The sequence below is a fragment of the Dryobates pubescens genome, chromosome 7 (assembly GCF_014839835.1).
Source record: "Dryobates pubescens isolate bDryPub1 chromosome 7, bDryPub1.pri, whole genome shotgun sequence".
Classification (NCBI taxonomy): domain Eukaryota; kingdom Metazoa; phylum Chordata; class Aves; order Piciformes; family Picidae; genus Dryobates; species Dryobates pubescens.
This window is the reverse complement of record NC_071618.1, coordinates 36,491-43,845: the sequence shown is the minus strand read 5'-3', so window position 1 is coordinate 43,845 and position 7,355 is coordinate 36,491. Positions and strand designations below refer to the sequence as shown.

At 66.2% G+C, this 7,355-nt stretch overlaps 1 long non-coding RNA gene across 1 annotated transcript; it reads left to right on the top strand.

Annotated features, from left to right (window-relative positions):
* Positions 1–3,535: 3,535 nt before the first annotated feature.
* Positions 3,536–7,058, top strand: LOC128897342 (uncharacterized). The gene is made up of 4 exons (XR_008462348.1): positions 3,536–3,604; positions 6,633–6,678; positions 6,816–6,865; positions 6,955–7,058. It is a non-coding gene; the product is annotated as an uncharacterized LOC128897342 (long non-coding RNA).
* The last annotated feature ends 297 nt before the right edge of the window (positions 7,059–7,355 follow it).

Genomic DNA, 7,355 nt, shown 5'->3' with positions numbered 1-7,355 from the left:
CAACCAGTCCCAATCAAACCCAGCCAGTCTCAACCAGACCCAACTGGGCCCAACCAGTCCCACCCAGACCCAACTGAGCCTAACCACTCCCAACCAGTCCCACCTGGGCCCAACCAAAGCCAACTGAACCCAACCTGTCCCAACCACACCCAGCCAGTCCCAACCTTGACCTCTGACCTCTACCTTGACCTTTGACCCCCTCCCCACAGACCCCCCAGCCCTGGTGCGGGTCCCAGACCCGGTGGTGGTGGATGAGGGCGATGCAGCTGAGCTGCTGTGCGAGGCCGAAGGCAACCCCCTGCCCCCCGGCGCCCTCCGCTGGAGCAGGCTGGTAGGGGGCACTGGGGGGGGAGGGGAGGAGGAGGTCATGGAGGTCTTGGCAACAGGGAGGTCATGAGGGGGTTGGGGACATGGAGGTCATGGAGGGGACATGGAGGTCATGAAGGTCTTGGGAGACATTGGGGACATGGAGGTCATGGAGGGGACATGGAGGTCGTAGGGGGAACATGGAGGTCATGGGGGGACATGGAGGTCATGGGGGGACATGGAGGGGATGTGAAGATCATGGAGGGGACCTGGAGGTGGATGGGTGGGGGGGAGGGGGGGAGGCTCGGTGCCACCGTCCCCCTGTGTCCCCTCAGGCGGAGGAGGCTGCGGCGGCCACGGCGCTGCCCCCGGGGCTGGAGCTGGCGGCCTCAGGCCCCGTGGGGAGGCTGAGGGTGAGGAAGGCCAGGAGGGAGCTGGGCGGAGCCTATGAGTGCAGCGTGGACACCGGGGTGCCGCCGCCCGCCCGCGGCCTCGTCCGGCTCCTCGTGCGCTGTGAGCACCGCCGGGGGGCAGGGGGGACCCGACCGGCGGCAGCCAAACCCAACCAGAGCCCACCAAGCTCAACTGGGGCTGACCAGACCCAACTGAGCCCAACCAGACCCAACCGGGGCCAACCGGGGCCAGCCAGACCCAACTGAGCCCAACCAAACCCAGCCAGACCCAACCGGGGCCAACCAGACCCAACCGGGGCCAACTGGGGTCAACCAGACCAAACTGGGGTCAACCAGACCCAACCAGACCCAACTGGGGTCAACCAAACCCAACCAGAGCCAACCAGGCTCAACTAGGCCCAACCAGATCAAATCAGTCCCAACCAGACCCAGCTGGGCTCAACCAGAGCCAACCAGAGCCAACCAGACCAAATTAGGCCCAACCACACCCCACAAGACCCAGCTGGGGTCAACGAGACCCAACTGGACCCAACCAGTCCCTACCAGACCCAACTGGACCCAACCAGTCCCTACCAGACCCAACTGGACCCAACCAGACCAAACCAGACCCAACTGGGCCCAGCCAGTCCCAACCAATGAGGCTCATCCCCGGCTGGAGCCAACCAATCAGCAGCTTCCTTTGTGACCCCAGACCCTCCAGAGCTGGAGGTGGAGCCAGGGGCGGAGCCGCTGCCAGTGCTGGTTGCTGATAGGTCAGAGACGGCCGAGCTGCGGTGCCGCGCCCAGGGGGTGCCGGGGGTGGAGCTGCACTGGGAGCACCGTGGCCACGCCCTGGACCCCGGAGACCCCAAGTAGGCAAACTGGGAGGGACTGGGAGGGGATTGGGCTCCACCAGTCCCCACCCAGTCCCCACCCAGTCCCTTTCCAGTTCCCACCCATTCCCCACCCATTCCCCACCCATTCCCCTCCCATTCCCCTCCCATTCCCCTCCCATTCCCCTCCCATTCCCCTCCCAGCCCCTCCCAGCCCCTCCCAGTTCTCCTCCTGCCAGGTTCCAGCAGCAGCAGTGGAGGGAAGGTCGCTGGACCAGCACCATTCTGACCGTGGCCAACCTGAGCCAGGATCGGGCCCGGCTGCGGCACCACTTCCACCAGGCCCAGCCCCCAGTCCGCTACCAGTACCTGAACTGGGACCAGTATGGGGCCTGGGAGGGCAACCAGAGCCTGGGCACCTTCGTCTGCGTGGCCCAGAACCTGCTGGGCACTGCCCGGCGCCGCATCCAGCTCCTGCTGGCCGGTACTGGGAGGCACTGGGAGGGCACTGGGAGGGCACTGGGAGGATACTGGGAGGCACTGGGAGGATACTGGGAGGTAATAGGAGGAACTGGGAGGCACTGGAAGAATCCTGGGAGCTACTGGGAGGCCTTAACCCTTCCTTGAGGCCTTAACCCTCATCCCCCCCAGACCGCCCGGAGCCCCCCCAGGACCTGCGGGTGCTGGAGGTGACCCCAAGGTCACTGAGCCTGGCCTGGGCCCCAGGCTTCCATGGGGGCCTGGCACAGAGCTTCGTGGTCAGGTCAGGGAGACCCAGGGGCTGGGAGGGACTGGGAGGGGATTGGGAGGGGACTGGGAGGGACTGGGAGGGGATTGGGGGGGGCTGGGAGGGGACTGGGAGGGGATTGGGAAGGGACTGGGAGGGGACTGGGAGGGACTGGGAGGGGATTGGGGGGGGCTGGGAGGGGACTGGGAGGGGATTGGGAAGGGACTGGGAGGGGATTGGGAAGGGATAGGGAGGGGACTGGGAGGGACTGGGAGGGGATTGGGGGGGGCTGGGAGGGGACTGGGAGGGGATTGGGAAGGGACTGGGAGGGGATTGGGAGGGGATTGGGAGGGGCTGGGAGGGGATTGGGAAGGGACAGGGAGGGGATTGGGAGGGGATTGGGAAGGGAAATGGGAGGGGATTGGGAAGGGATTGGGAGGGGATTGGGAAGGGATTGGGAAGGGACTGGGAGGGGATTGGGGGGGTTGGGAGGGGATTGGGAGGGGATTGGGAGGGGCTGGGAGGGGATTGGGAGGGGATTGGGAAGGGAAATGGGAGGGGATTGGGAAGGGACTGGGAGGGGCTGGGAGGGGATTGGGAAGGGATTGGGAGGGGATTGGGAAGGGATAGGGAGGGGACTGGGAAGGGACTGGGAGGGGATTGGGAGGGGATTGGGAGGGGCTGGGAGGGGACTGGGAGGGGATTGGGAGGGGATTGGGAAGGGAAATGGGAGGGGATTGGGAAGGGACTGGGAGGGGATTGGGAGGGGATTGGGAAGGGATAGGGAGGGGACTGGGAAGGGACTGGGAGGGGCTGGGCGGGGCTGGGTGGGGCGGGGCTGGAGGAGTCCTTGACCCTTCCCTGCTCCCCCCCCCCCTTTCCCTCTCACCCTCCTGCGGTTTCTCCTCCAGCATCCGGGGCCCTGGTGCCCCTCCCCCCCCCGCCGCCGTCCTGGCCCCCGGCCCCTCCCTCACCCTGGGGGGGCTGCGGCCGGCCACGCCCTATGACGTCAGCGTCCGGGGCCGCAACGCCCGCGGCGAGGGCCCCGCCTCCAGCATCAGAGTCGTCACTTCCGGTGAGGGCAGGGCGGGGCACCGGAAGTGGGGGGCGGGGCACCGGAAGTGTGGGAGGGGAAAGCGGAAGGAAGGCCGGAAGTGGGGGAGGGGAGGAATGGAAATGGGCTCTGGGTGGGGTCAGAACCGGGGGGGGGGGGGGGGGGGGAGGGGGGGGGGGGGGAGGGGTGATGTGGGGACCAGGAGTGTGGAGCTGGAAGTGACGTCAGAGACCACCAGAGCTGCCTCAGGATGTGCTGCCGGGGAGGGCGGAGCCGGCCACGCCCATTGAAGGTGAGGATGAGAACTGGGAGGGGCTCTGGGGGGCACTGGTCCTTACTGGTCCATACTGGGGGGCACTGGGAGGGGCTCTGGGGGGCACTGGGAGGGGCTCTGGGGGTCCCTGGTCCTTACTGGTTCATACTGGGAGGCACTGGGAGGGGGTCTGGGGGTCCCTGGTCCTTACTGGTCCATACTGGGAGGCACTGGGAGGGGGTCTGGGGGTCCCTGGTCCTTACTGGTCCATACTGGGAGGCACTGGGAGGGGCTCTGGGGGGCACTGGGAGGAGCTCTGGGGGGCACTGGTCCTTACTGGTCCATACTGGGAGGCACTGGGAGGGGCTCTGGGGGTCCCTGGTCCTTACTGGTTCATACTGGGAGGCACTGGGAGGGACTGGGAGGCACTGGGAAGGGGTCTGGGGGTCCCTGGTCCTTACTGGTCCATACTGGGAGGCACTGGGAGGGGGTCTGGGGGTCCCTGGTCCTTACTGGTTCATACTGGGAGGGGGTCTGGGGGTCCCTGGTCCTTACTGGTTCATACTGGGAGGCACTGGGAAGGGGTCTGGGGGTCCCTGGGAGGGGCTCTGGGGGGCACTGGTCCTTACTGGTTCATACTGGGAGGCACTGGGAGGGGGTCTGGGGGTCCCTGGTCCTTACTGGTTCATACTGGGAGGCACTGGGAGGGGGTCTGGGGGTCCCTGGTCCTTACTGGTTCATACTGGGAGGCACTGGGAGGCACTGGGGGGCACTGGGAGGGGCTCTGGGGGGCACTGGTCCTTACTGGTCCATACTGGGGGGCACTGGGAGGGGCTCTGGGGGGCACTGGGAGGGGCTCTGGGGGGCACCGGTCCTTACTGGTCCATACTGGGGGGCACTGGGAGGGGCTCTGGGGGGCACTGGGAGGGGCTCTGGGGGGCACCGGTCCTTACTGGTCCATACTGGGAGGCACTGGGAAGGGCTCTGGGGGGCACTGGGAGGGGCTCTGGGGGGCACTGGTCCTTACTGGTCCATACTGGGGGGCACTGGGAGGGGGTTTGGGGGCACTGGGGGGGGGTCTGGGCCTTACTGGTCCATACTGGGAGGCACTGGGAGGGGGTTTGGGGGCACTGGGGGGGGGTCTGGGCCTTACTGGTCCATACTGGGAGGCACTGGGAGGGGGTTTGGGGGCACTGGGATGGGATCTGGGAGCCACTGGTGCATACTGGTCCATACTGGGATGTACTGGGGTGGGATCTGGGAGCCACTGGTGCATACTGGTCCATACTGGGAGGCACTGGGAGGGACTGGGAGGGGGTCTGGGGGTCCCTGCTCCTTACTGGTCCATACTGGGGGGCACTGGGAGGGGCTCTGGGGGGCACTGGGAGGGGCTCTGGGGGGCACTGGTCCTTACTGGTCCATACTGGGGGGCACTGGGAGGGGCTCTGGGGGGCACCGGTCCTTACTGGTCCATACTGGGGGGCACTGGGAGGGGCTCTGGGGGGCACTGGGAGGGGCTCTGGGGGGCACTGGTCAATACTGGTCCATACTGGGAGGCACTGGGAGGGGCTCTGGGGGGCACTGGGAGGGGCTCTGGGGGGCACTGGTCCTTACTGGTCCATACTGGGGGGCACTGGGAGGGGCTCTGGGGGGCACTGGTCCATACTGGTCCATACTGGGAGGCACTGGGATGGGCTCTGGGGGGCACTGGGAGGGGCTCTGGGGGGCACTGGTCCATACTGGTCCATACTGGGGGGCACTGGGAGGGGCTCTGGGGGGCACTGGTCCATACTGGTCCATACTGGGGGGCACTGGGAGGGGCTCTGGGGGGCACTGGTCCTTACTGGTCCATACTGGGGGGCACTGGGAGGGGCTCTGGGGGGCACTGGTCCTTACTGGTCCATACTGGGGGGCACTGGGAGGGGCTCTGGGGGGCACTGGTCCATACTGGTCCATACTGGGGGGGCACTGGGAGGGGCTCTGGGGGGCACTGGTCCATACTGGTCCATACTGGGGGGGCACTGGGAGGGGCTCGGGGGGGCACTGGTCCATACTGGTCCATACTGGGGGGGCACTGGGAGGGGCTCTGGGGGGCACTGGTCCATACTGGTCCATACTGGGGGGGCACTGGGAGGGGCTCTGGGGGGCACTGGTCCATACTGGTCCATACTGGGGGGCACTGGGAGGGGCTCTGGGGGGCACTGGTCCATACTGGTCCATACTGGGGGGCACTGGGAGGGGCTCTGGGGGGCACTGGTCCTTACTGGTCCATACTGGGGGGGCACTGGTGTGAGTCCCTTCTCCTGCCCTCAGTCCCTGTCCTTCCCCCTCCTGCCCTGCTGGGGGCGCTGGGGGCCCTGGGAGGCCTCCTATTGGCTGCCCTGGGGGGCCTATGGGGAACCCTCTGGTGGCGGCGTCACTTCCGGGGGCGGGGCCACGGAGCCCAGGTCAAGGAGGTGAAGGCAACCAAAGAGGAGAGAGAAGAGGTGAGGGGCGGTGCTGGGGGCGGGGCTAAGGGGATACTGGGAGGCACTGGGAGGCACTGGGGGATACTGGGAGACACTGGGAGGCCATACTGGGAGGCACTGGGGGATACTGGGAGGCACTGGGAGGCCACACTGGGAGGCACTGGGGGATACTGGGAGGCACTGGGAGGCCACACTGGGAGGCACTGGGGGATACTGGGAGACACTGGGAGGCACTGGGGGATACTGGGAGGCCATACTGGGAGCCACTGGGGGATACTGGGAACCACTGGGAAGCCATACTGGGAGGCACTGGGGGATACTGGGAGGCACTGGGGGATACTGGGAGACACTGGGAGGCCATACTGGGAGGCACTGGGGGATACTGGGAGGCACTGGGAGGCCATACTGGGAGGCACTGGGGGATACTGGGAGGCACTGGGAGGCACTGGGGGATACTGGGAGACACTGGGAGGCCATACTGGGGGTCACTGGGGAATACTGGGAGACACTGGGAGGCCATACTGGGAGCCACTGGGGGATACTGGGAGGCACTGGGAGGCCATACTGGGAGCCACTGGTTCTTACTGGGCCCCCTCCAGCCCAGCTCTCCGCCCTCCTGGGTGACCTCCAGTGACCTCGCCCTGGGTGAGTATCAGGGGAGGCCTCTGATTGGCTGAAGCCTCGAAGGGGGGTTGGGATTTCTGGCCACACCCCTTTCAGGCCCCACCCTTTCTGTCCATGCCCCCCACCTCAAGCCCTGCCCCCTCCCCCACCCCCTCCAGGCGAGCTCCACCCCTACGAGGATGTCGCCCAATGGGGAGCGTACGAGGAGGTGAGGCTGGTTCTGATTGGCTGCTTGGGTGGTGGGTGTGGCTGAGGCTGCCCTCCTAACCCCGCCCCTCTCCCTCCCCCTCCTTCCAGGTGGCCTTCTGGGAGCCTCCAATCACCAATCAGGGGGAGCTGGTTTGAAGAGGGCGGGGCCAGACCACACCCATCAGAGGTTACGCCCCCTAATAAAGCTGAAGGGGTGGAGCTGAAGTGCATCACTGTGTTTGATTGGCTGAGACCCCTTTTGGGCCCTCCCCATTGCCTCATTCCCATTGGTTCCTCTCCGTTGGTTCTTTGGAGTTGGCTCTTTCCCATTGGCTGTTCCTCTTCGACCCTTCCTGATTCCCTTTTTGCTCTCTTGCCATTGGCTCCTCCTTGTTTTGAGCCCTCCCCTTTTAGCTCCTCCCACTTTAGCTCCTCCATTTGTAATGATCTCACTGCCTTCAACCAATCAGGTTTAATTTCCAGTGCAGGCCACACCCCCTCCCACCTTC